Genomic DNA, 8925 nt, shown 5'->3' with positions numbered 1-8925 from the left:
ATTAATTTCCATCAGGAAAATACATTTTTGGTAAAAATTATTTTTTTTATCCTTCGTGAAATAAACTTAAGAGGTTTCATTTAAAAAAAAAACTATTACTTTGATAGCTGTCACTTTTGAATCAATAACATTTTGACATTCGACAAAATAAAACTACGCCATTACTAAAAATGACACGATACACGTTTAAAAAATTCATTAAAATAAATAAAATTAACAAAAAAAATGGTGAAAACATTTCATTTACAGTTTCAAAAACTAAAGCATTTTGAAGCGTTATGAAGTACCTTCAAAGTTGAAAATACTGAAACTAGATGACTAATTTGAGTTTTTGGAACAAGTAACGAATGTACAAAATCGTAATCGTGTGCGTCATCCATGAACAACTGAAAGGCATTGGGTTTTTTTGCCCAAAACCATAACGACCAAATCCTAACATGTCATACAAAGCCGAAAATTGGTCACAAAGCTCAAAAAGCTAAAATTATGCCAAAATTCCCAAAGCGAAGGTCATTTTGCCCAAACAAATCATTCATCCATTCATCACTCCGCAGTTTTACCATCATTGAAATCTCGGCTGTACTATTGTCATCCCTAAAATAATTTTTCTCCTCCAGGTTATGATTCAATTGGCTATATAGTTGTCTGTAGATAGATCCTGTTGCATCATTTAAATATTTATCACGATGTTTTAAGTCCACTGCAGCAATGAGTTGATAAAGCGAAGTTTCTAATTCTTCACTGCACAGGTTTAAGACTATCCCACATTCTGAAGCAAGTTCCAACCAATCAGCGCACCAACTTGTCTTTGTCCTTATGACTTCAAGAGCTACTATTTTAGGTGCTACGCGGAAGCTGGAAGATTCTTTTGCAGTAGTATCGTAGAAGTTTTTCCACCGTATCGTACTGCCCTGTACCCCATGTCTGAGCTGCGTAGAAAAGGATTGACGATGATATCGCTTCAAATAATTTGAATTTACTGCTGTGTGCTATACTTTTGTTATGAAAGCATCTATTCCATGTAGCGCTGATTGCGCATTTTGCCTTCATTAATTTTTCCTTCAGATGTTTTTCCATACTCAGATTTTGCGTGAAAATAACTCCTAGATATTTGAATTCCGTTACAACCTCTATATTTTCTCCATTATAATGCCATTTTTCGTTTGCACATTTGCGGCCTCTAACATTTTTGAATATTAAAACCTTGGATTTGTCAAGGTTAACTATCAGATTCCAAACCCGACAGTATTCGAATAATCGGTTAATCATTAACTGCAATGATTCAGAAGAGGCTGCTCACAGAACAATATCAACTGCAAACATCAAATGGTTGGGCTCAATGTACAAGCTTGCCTGACTCCCGATTGTGTTTTGAATTCTTCTGAAAGCGCTTCACCATTCCATACTTTACTTGTTGTGTCGTCGTAGAGATTCTGTATGACTCTTCCAAACTTCCATGACATACCTTTACTATATAGCTTATAAAATAGAGCCTTTCTATCGATCATATCAAAAGCAGCTCTAAAATCCACGAAGAAGGCATATAGCTTCTTTTTCTTGCAAAAGGAATGTTTCACCCATACATCTAAGGGTAAAAATATGATCGATCGTTGAATATCCACTTCTAAGTCCTGCCTGGTACTCCTTCAGTAGTTTGTCGCTATCAATCCATTCGTTGAATCGTTTGTGTAGTATTAGTGAAAATATCTTGTATGAAGCATTTAGGAACGATATACCTCTATAATAAGCTGTTCAGCCATGTTTCCTTTCTTGTGAATCGGAAAAATAATCGATTCCTTGAATTCATGTGGTATAGTCCCGGTTTCCATGACATTGTTAAATATGAAAGATAGCCTTGTGAGTAGTTCTGGTGTCCCATACTTATAAAATTCAGCTGATATGCCGTTCGAACCTGCAGCTTTTCCATCTTTAAGCTTCGTTACAGCTGATATTACTTCTTGGTAACTAATTGTTGCATCAAGAACAACACATTCATAGGCTGGATAGCGTATTCCACCGAAGGTGTCTCATGTACTGGATTCAACAGTTTCTCAAAGCGAGCTGCCAGAAGGTTTGGACTCAAGTTCGTTTGGATTGAAAACCGTTTGCCATTCAGCTGTCTTGCCAAGTTCCAAAAATCTTTTGAGTTTTTGCATAGCGCTAATCGTCTAGATTCAGCTTTGTAGAAAACAGCCTTTTTTTGTTTACATATTTCTTTGTACGCCTTATTAGCCATCAAATACTGGTGTCTGAAATAGTCCTCATTTAAGGTCCTATACGCTATAGAGATGCCAAGCAGGAAGGGGGGGGGTTTGTACATACATATTTGACTGTTTATGCGAAAGAATTTATAACTATCATGTTTCAGTAATATTGTCCAAATCGTATAACAACAAAATGTCAAGAAAATTGTTTTGGACGCCATGACATTTTTAATTTGGGCGAAAAGACCTAACGCCCTACTGAAAATTTTGCTGCTTTAGCCTCTAGTGTTGACAAAAACAGAGGTTTGCTGATTCCTCGTCAATATTTAGGATTAGTTATTCTATCAACGACATTACATTTTTTTTTTGAGTAGCAATTTAAGTTTTTAGGGATTTAAAGTTCTCCTAACACATGAATTTAAGCCGATAGATCAGGACGATCCTAGTTTTTAGCTGAATGGATCGTAAAATGCTTCAAAATGATACGGATTTTAATTGCTTAATCATCTTCAGTGTTGAGGCGAACTTTGACAATTGTCTCTTTTGTTGCTCAAAAATCCAAAAATTATTGTTGAAAAGCCTCTAGATCCTTTGGTGAAGTTTTTGGACTTGCCAATTGTGGTGTGAGTAGACCATGTTTATTGGAAAAGTTGTCTGTTGCAACCGAGTTATATTTAAATGATTTTCTGGTCGAAATTGGAAGATGTTAATGTGCCAAGTTGAAAATGGTTATTTTAACAAGAGGGTACTACGTACTACAAAAGAAAGGAGCACAATTGGCCACCGAGATCTTGCCATTTAACCCCTACAGACTTTTTTTCCACCACTTAAAAGAAAAATTCTGTGCCAGCAATTGATTGAAGAGCTTAAATATGGAATTGGTGAAGTTGTTGAGGACAGCTGCAAATGTTCGCATTTGATTTCATTTATAACTGTTTTTTTTTTCAATTTTTTATAAACAGTAAATCAATTTTTTTTAAAGGAAACAAAATCTCGAACATTACATTACCTAAACCATAAGGTACCCTATTAAAAAAGTAAAAAGGTACACCAGTTGTCTTGTCAAAGTGTTTCTTATAGAAAATACTTTGTCACCCGCTATGGACACTAAATATAAAACAACTCAAAGGCCCGAGAAAGTGTTAACCTCACATTGCAAGTGCTTTAAATTGAAGTTGTTGCTGTGGTTCGATTAATAATAAATATGCACCTTTTATGCATTATAATTTATTATTGTTGTATGAACATAGTTACAGTAACGATTATATAATTTTATTAAACTAATTTTGTCGCACCCATTTGGTTTTATTAGCGGTTAGTGGACATTGGTATCAGCAATGAAGAAGAGTGTAACATTATATTAGTTGTAACTTGTAGACATGTATATTTGTATAGCTGACAAAAATTTGGTAGATTTAATATTCATATGACACTTCAGACATTTTAAACTACCCGACCCGGACACTCTATATTCCATCTGATATTCTAAATAGGCAATGGGCGGTAATTAAGTTATTGATTGTTTTTTTTTTGTATTTCGGAAGCATTTCACATTCGTTCATTATCGAAATAATTGTGTTGATACATTTTTTGGTAACAATCGAATTTCACTCGTCTAAAGTACGCTAAGTTATTTGGTTAAGACTTTTCATATTCAATATATTTATTAATTAGGCTGTAGTTTTATTTTGCAATCGGAAATGTAGGTATGGTTCTTGATTGTCTGCATAAATTAATAGCGATAATTGAACATGTTATAAAACATGTAGGTATGTGTTTTTTTGGATTGCCACTCTTTTCTTTAACTTAGGTGAAACAGTAAAGCGTTTTTTATAGAGCATTGTCAAGGGTGTTGCACAAATAGGAACACTTTTACTAATTATTGTGATCTGTCTTCAGGCTTGTGCAATTGACAAACATTTGTAGTTTTATCCTCGATTGTAGAATTGTATTTTGTATTCTTAATAAAGTGGAACTTTTCCATTTCAAGATAAATTTTAATGTAATTAACTTTTCATTGGAAGTTATTGTTTAAGGTGGCGCTACAGTCCTGTGTGAACTAGAGCCTCACCAAACCAACTTTTCCATCTAGCTCGCTCCCTAGCTAGATGTCTCAAGTTTCGCGCTTCAAGTTGGGTGCGGTCACTTTTCACTTGTCCGTGCTACCTGATTCGCGGTCTTCCTCTGCAACGATGTCCTGTTGGTGTGGATTCGAAGACTTTCCGGGCCGGAGCATTCTATTTAATGCGCCCTACGTAACCCAGCCATCTTAATCGTTGGACTTTTACCCTTCTAGCTAGGTCTACGTCGCTGTACACTCATACAATACTTTCCTTCGATGCATAAGGGACCGTAGATCACACAAAAAACTTTTCTCTCGAACCGACCCAAGGTTCTTTCATCCGCTTTTTTTTGTCCATGCTTCTGCACCGTATAGCCGGACGGGGATGTTAAGGGTCTTATATAGCAACACTTTGTTCCCTCGAGAGAGGGCTTTAACACTCAATTGCTTTCTCAGCCCAAACAGCGGTTAGCAAGAATTATTCTGCGTTTGAACTCAGCGCTGGTGTTGTTTTCTGCGTTTACAGCGGAGCCTAGGTAGATGAAGTCCTTGACTACCTCAAAGTTACGTGAGTTGATAGTGACGTTTTGACGGAGACGTCGATATTGTAAGTCCTTTCTTGACGACAGCATGTACTTTGTTTTGCCCTCATTAATAGTTACACCCATTTTTGCCGCCTCTGCTTCAATACTCACAAAAGTCCCATTGACATCACGCTGAGTTTTTCCGATTATGTCAATGTCATCAGCATATGCTAGCAATTGGACAGACTTTTGAAAGATAGAGCCTAGTGTGAGCTCTGAACAATTCTTTCAAGCACGATGTTAAAAAAAAATCGCATGACAGCGCATTACCTTGTCTAAAACCTTTTTTTTACATAGAAAGGTTCTGTTAAGTTGTTTTCAACCTTTATGGAACATCGTGAATTCTCCATGCACAAACGGACGAGTTTGGTAGGGATGCCAAAATTAGACATGGCTCTATACAGCTCGTTCCTTTAGATGCTGTCATATGCGGCCTTGAAATCGATGAAAAGATGATGGGTGTCAATTTGGTGTTCTTGGGTTTTTTCCAGGATCTGCCGTAATGTGAATATTTGATTAACTGTGAACTTCAGGTTGTTGACGATGGGCTTTAGACGTTCACATATTACGGCAGAGAAGATTTTATGATCGATGTTAAGTATGTTACTTCGTCTAAGTTGGGAGGACGGCATTGTTGTTCCACTATGATGTTTCCACTTTCGTCTTTGCAGCCTTCGGTTCTAGGTTTATGTACCTGTGAATTTCGTTTCACCTGTTCATAAAACTTTCGAACTTCATTTTTTCTTTTAAACCTCTCAACACCTTCGCCTCTTCTGCTCAAAGTGCTCATGAGCAGCTATCGTCCTTATATTCAGCCCGAATTTGCCTGCCTGTTGTTTGGCTGCATTTGCCTGCCGATATTCCTCATCAAACCAAGGGTTCCTTGTTAGTGAGTGCTTTTAACCCAGCACGTCAGTAACGCAATATACAAAATACAAGATTGTGTCTTTGATTTCAAGCGTGTAAAAATCTTATCTCAAAATTGTGTGGACATATCCCACTCAATATAGATATGGAATAACAACTAAAGTCGTGTTATGCAGAGCAAAATGTCTCATTTTATTAGGGAAAAACAACTTAAGTCGACTTTGGCAAACTAAAAATTCAATTTACTTCAAGGAAAACAGCTTAACTCGATTTAAGATATTTTGTATGATCATTTAGAATAGAATGTTTGATTTTTTTTTAAATTTTAGATCAAAAAGATGGTTTAATTCCTTTAAATCCATACTAGTTTCAATATTGTCAGACGTTCCAATAATTTTCTATAGCAATTTGTAATTGCGAACTTCAAACTCCTCTCCAGAAAAATGTTAAAAACAGACTTTAGCGGTACTGCCTCGGGGCCACTGAATTTGTAAAATGGCTGTAAATAAATAAAAAGTCGAGAATTGTAATAAATTAGTAATTGTATTAAGATTTGATTTTCACATATAACAGAAGAACTATGAAAAGAAATTATGCAACAGACCAGGAATTAAACAATTTAATTGTAGACAATTTCGATAATTCTAAATTTTAATTTTGTAGAACCTTTTTTATGAATATTTCAAAGATCTGGGAACATTGAACATTTCAGAGACTCATTGAAAAGAAACAATAAATAGAACCAACACATTTTTTAGCATAAATGATGGTATTCCATAAGCACCACAATTGAAACTTCCATTTAGTTTTAAAATATTGTCACCTCAGAAATCAAAACACTGATTGATGTAAGATTACTGTATTTGTATGTGTTAGAAAAAAAAGAGAAGAGGTTCTTACGAAAAAAATTTTCAAATGCAATCTTTAAATAATTTGCGAATATGTTCGAAATTGACTCTGGAAGATGGCTTGTAGAATTTTGAAAGCTCATACATGTTGGATATCCTTCAAGTTTACAGTTACTATTTACATATCTTTAAAACACATGGGGGTTAATAATTCGAAATGTACAAAAACTCTAAGTGTTTCATCACTCTTCTCATATATGAGCGAAACCTTATTTTTGTCGATATTTTCCAGTTTTCAACTAATTCTGTTGTTTTGTGCATACAGTGTGAAATTAGTAACATAAAAGCTCTAAATTTTATTGATAAACGCCATCTATGAACTCGTCACAAAGGGTGCAGTAGGAGAAACTCGTGTTTGAGAAGTTCAAAATTGTATACAAAATACAAAAATAAAATGTAATAATTGGAAAAAAAATTCCAGTTAACCAAATGATATAAATATTATTGACATAATCGATTCGAAAAAATGTTCATATTTTTATTTCGTAGTTATTTATACGAACATTACAGAATTCAGATATAGACTCACATCGTCCTGTTGAGAACTAGGGCCTAGTGACTTACAACTCTCAACCATTCCTGTGTGCGAGTACTGTTGTCAGGGAGGGAAGGACCTACAGTTTTAAGCCGAATCCGAACGGCTAATTTCAGAAAGCACTTTTTTCATGACCAGAATAACTCTTGGAGAATTAGTCAATTCCTCGCAAGAGGCAGTACCCGTGAAAAAACTTTAGATGGCATATGCAGGGATCGAACTCAAGACCTCTGGCATGATAGTCCAACGCACTAACCATCATTTCACGGGTACTAGCGGTATCCACACTACTATACAAAATTTTCCCGACAACAGCAGTGACGAAGATCTTTAAGACGATGAGCACGAAGTGAACAAAAATCTTCCGCCTCTATATATTCCAGAGTCTGATGAATCCGATTGGGAATTAGAAGAAAACATTCCTCTGTCCCAGATGATACCTCCCTCAAGTAGAACTGCTAGAGCTGAAAAACCCCGATGGCGGGATGGGTTCTTGGAAAAAGGTGATAATGAAATCGCATTCACAGGTGATACGACATTACCTGAGGAAATAAGGAGCTTGGATTCGCCAATACAATTCTACAAGTACTTGTTTACAGACTAATTGTTCAAATATATAGAACAAGAAACAATCCGATGATCTTGTTAAAAACGTCCCGAAAAGCTTGCCTATATAATTGCAATGGAACTTGAACAATTTGTTGGAATATGCCTTTACGTGTCCATCGTACAGTTACTTTCAACTAGGTTTTACTGGAATGAAAGCCTAGGTTACCCAAAAATTAACTCTGTAATGGCATGTAACCGCTTCGAAGAAATAAAAATATTCATACATTTCAACATTCAACAACGAAGCAGGTACCTAAAGAACAACCAGGACATGATCCCCTTCATAATATAGACCATTTTTGGACAAAACAAGGTAGAGATTCCTTACTGTCCCTAGAGAAGAGTATATGGCAGTAGATGAAGAAATTATACCACACAAATGGGAATATACAAATTTTGTTCTCAGTGGTAGCTCTGGGTTCAGCTGCGACTTTGAACTTTATATACTGGAGCCCAAGGACATGCACAGTTGTTAACCGATTTGCCAAAGATTATCACATCCAGTGACGTTGTTGTTCAACTGGCGAGAACTATTCCCGACGTATTCAACTACAAATTTTTCAACAACTGGTACACGTCCTTACCGCTGTCGACTTATCTTGCAAAGAAAGCGATTTTACCGCTAGGAACAATAAAAGCCAACTGGATTCCGGTTATAAAGTTCCTGCATGGTTTGACAACAGAATTGTGAACCTTCTCGACATATGTCAGCAGCAAACCGTTTTCTGAAATCCAACGCTTCAACAAAAAAGAAAAGAGCTACCAAACTGTTTCATGTCCAAAGGCAGTCATGGCATATAATCGGCACATGGGTGGAGTTGATTTGTTGGATGCTCTTCTTGGATACTACAGAATACAAATTAGTTCAAACAAATTTTACCATAGAATATTCTTCCACATGATCGACATGACAGCTGTGAATGCGTGGCTATTTTCCAGACGAACGCTGAGGTGTGGCTGCCATTAGCAGATTTCAAGTGCGCGGTAAAGTACAACAAACAAACGTGGACGACCCTCTTATGTCATGAAGAATAAACTTCAATTGAAGAAATTGAAGGGGTACCATAATGCCATCTCAGGACTTTTTTTTCAAAAAAGTCTAAATTCCTAAAACACGTGTTTTTTTAATTATAACTAACTATATCACATATATTTT

This window comes from Eupeodes corollae, chromosome 1 (assembly GCF_945859685.1).
Source record: "Eupeodes corollae chromosome 1, idEupCoro1.1, whole genome shotgun sequence".
NCBI lineage: Eukaryota > Metazoa > Arthropoda > Insecta > Diptera > Syrphidae > Eupeodes > Eupeodes corollae.
Note: the sequence above shows the minus strand (reverse complement) of the source record.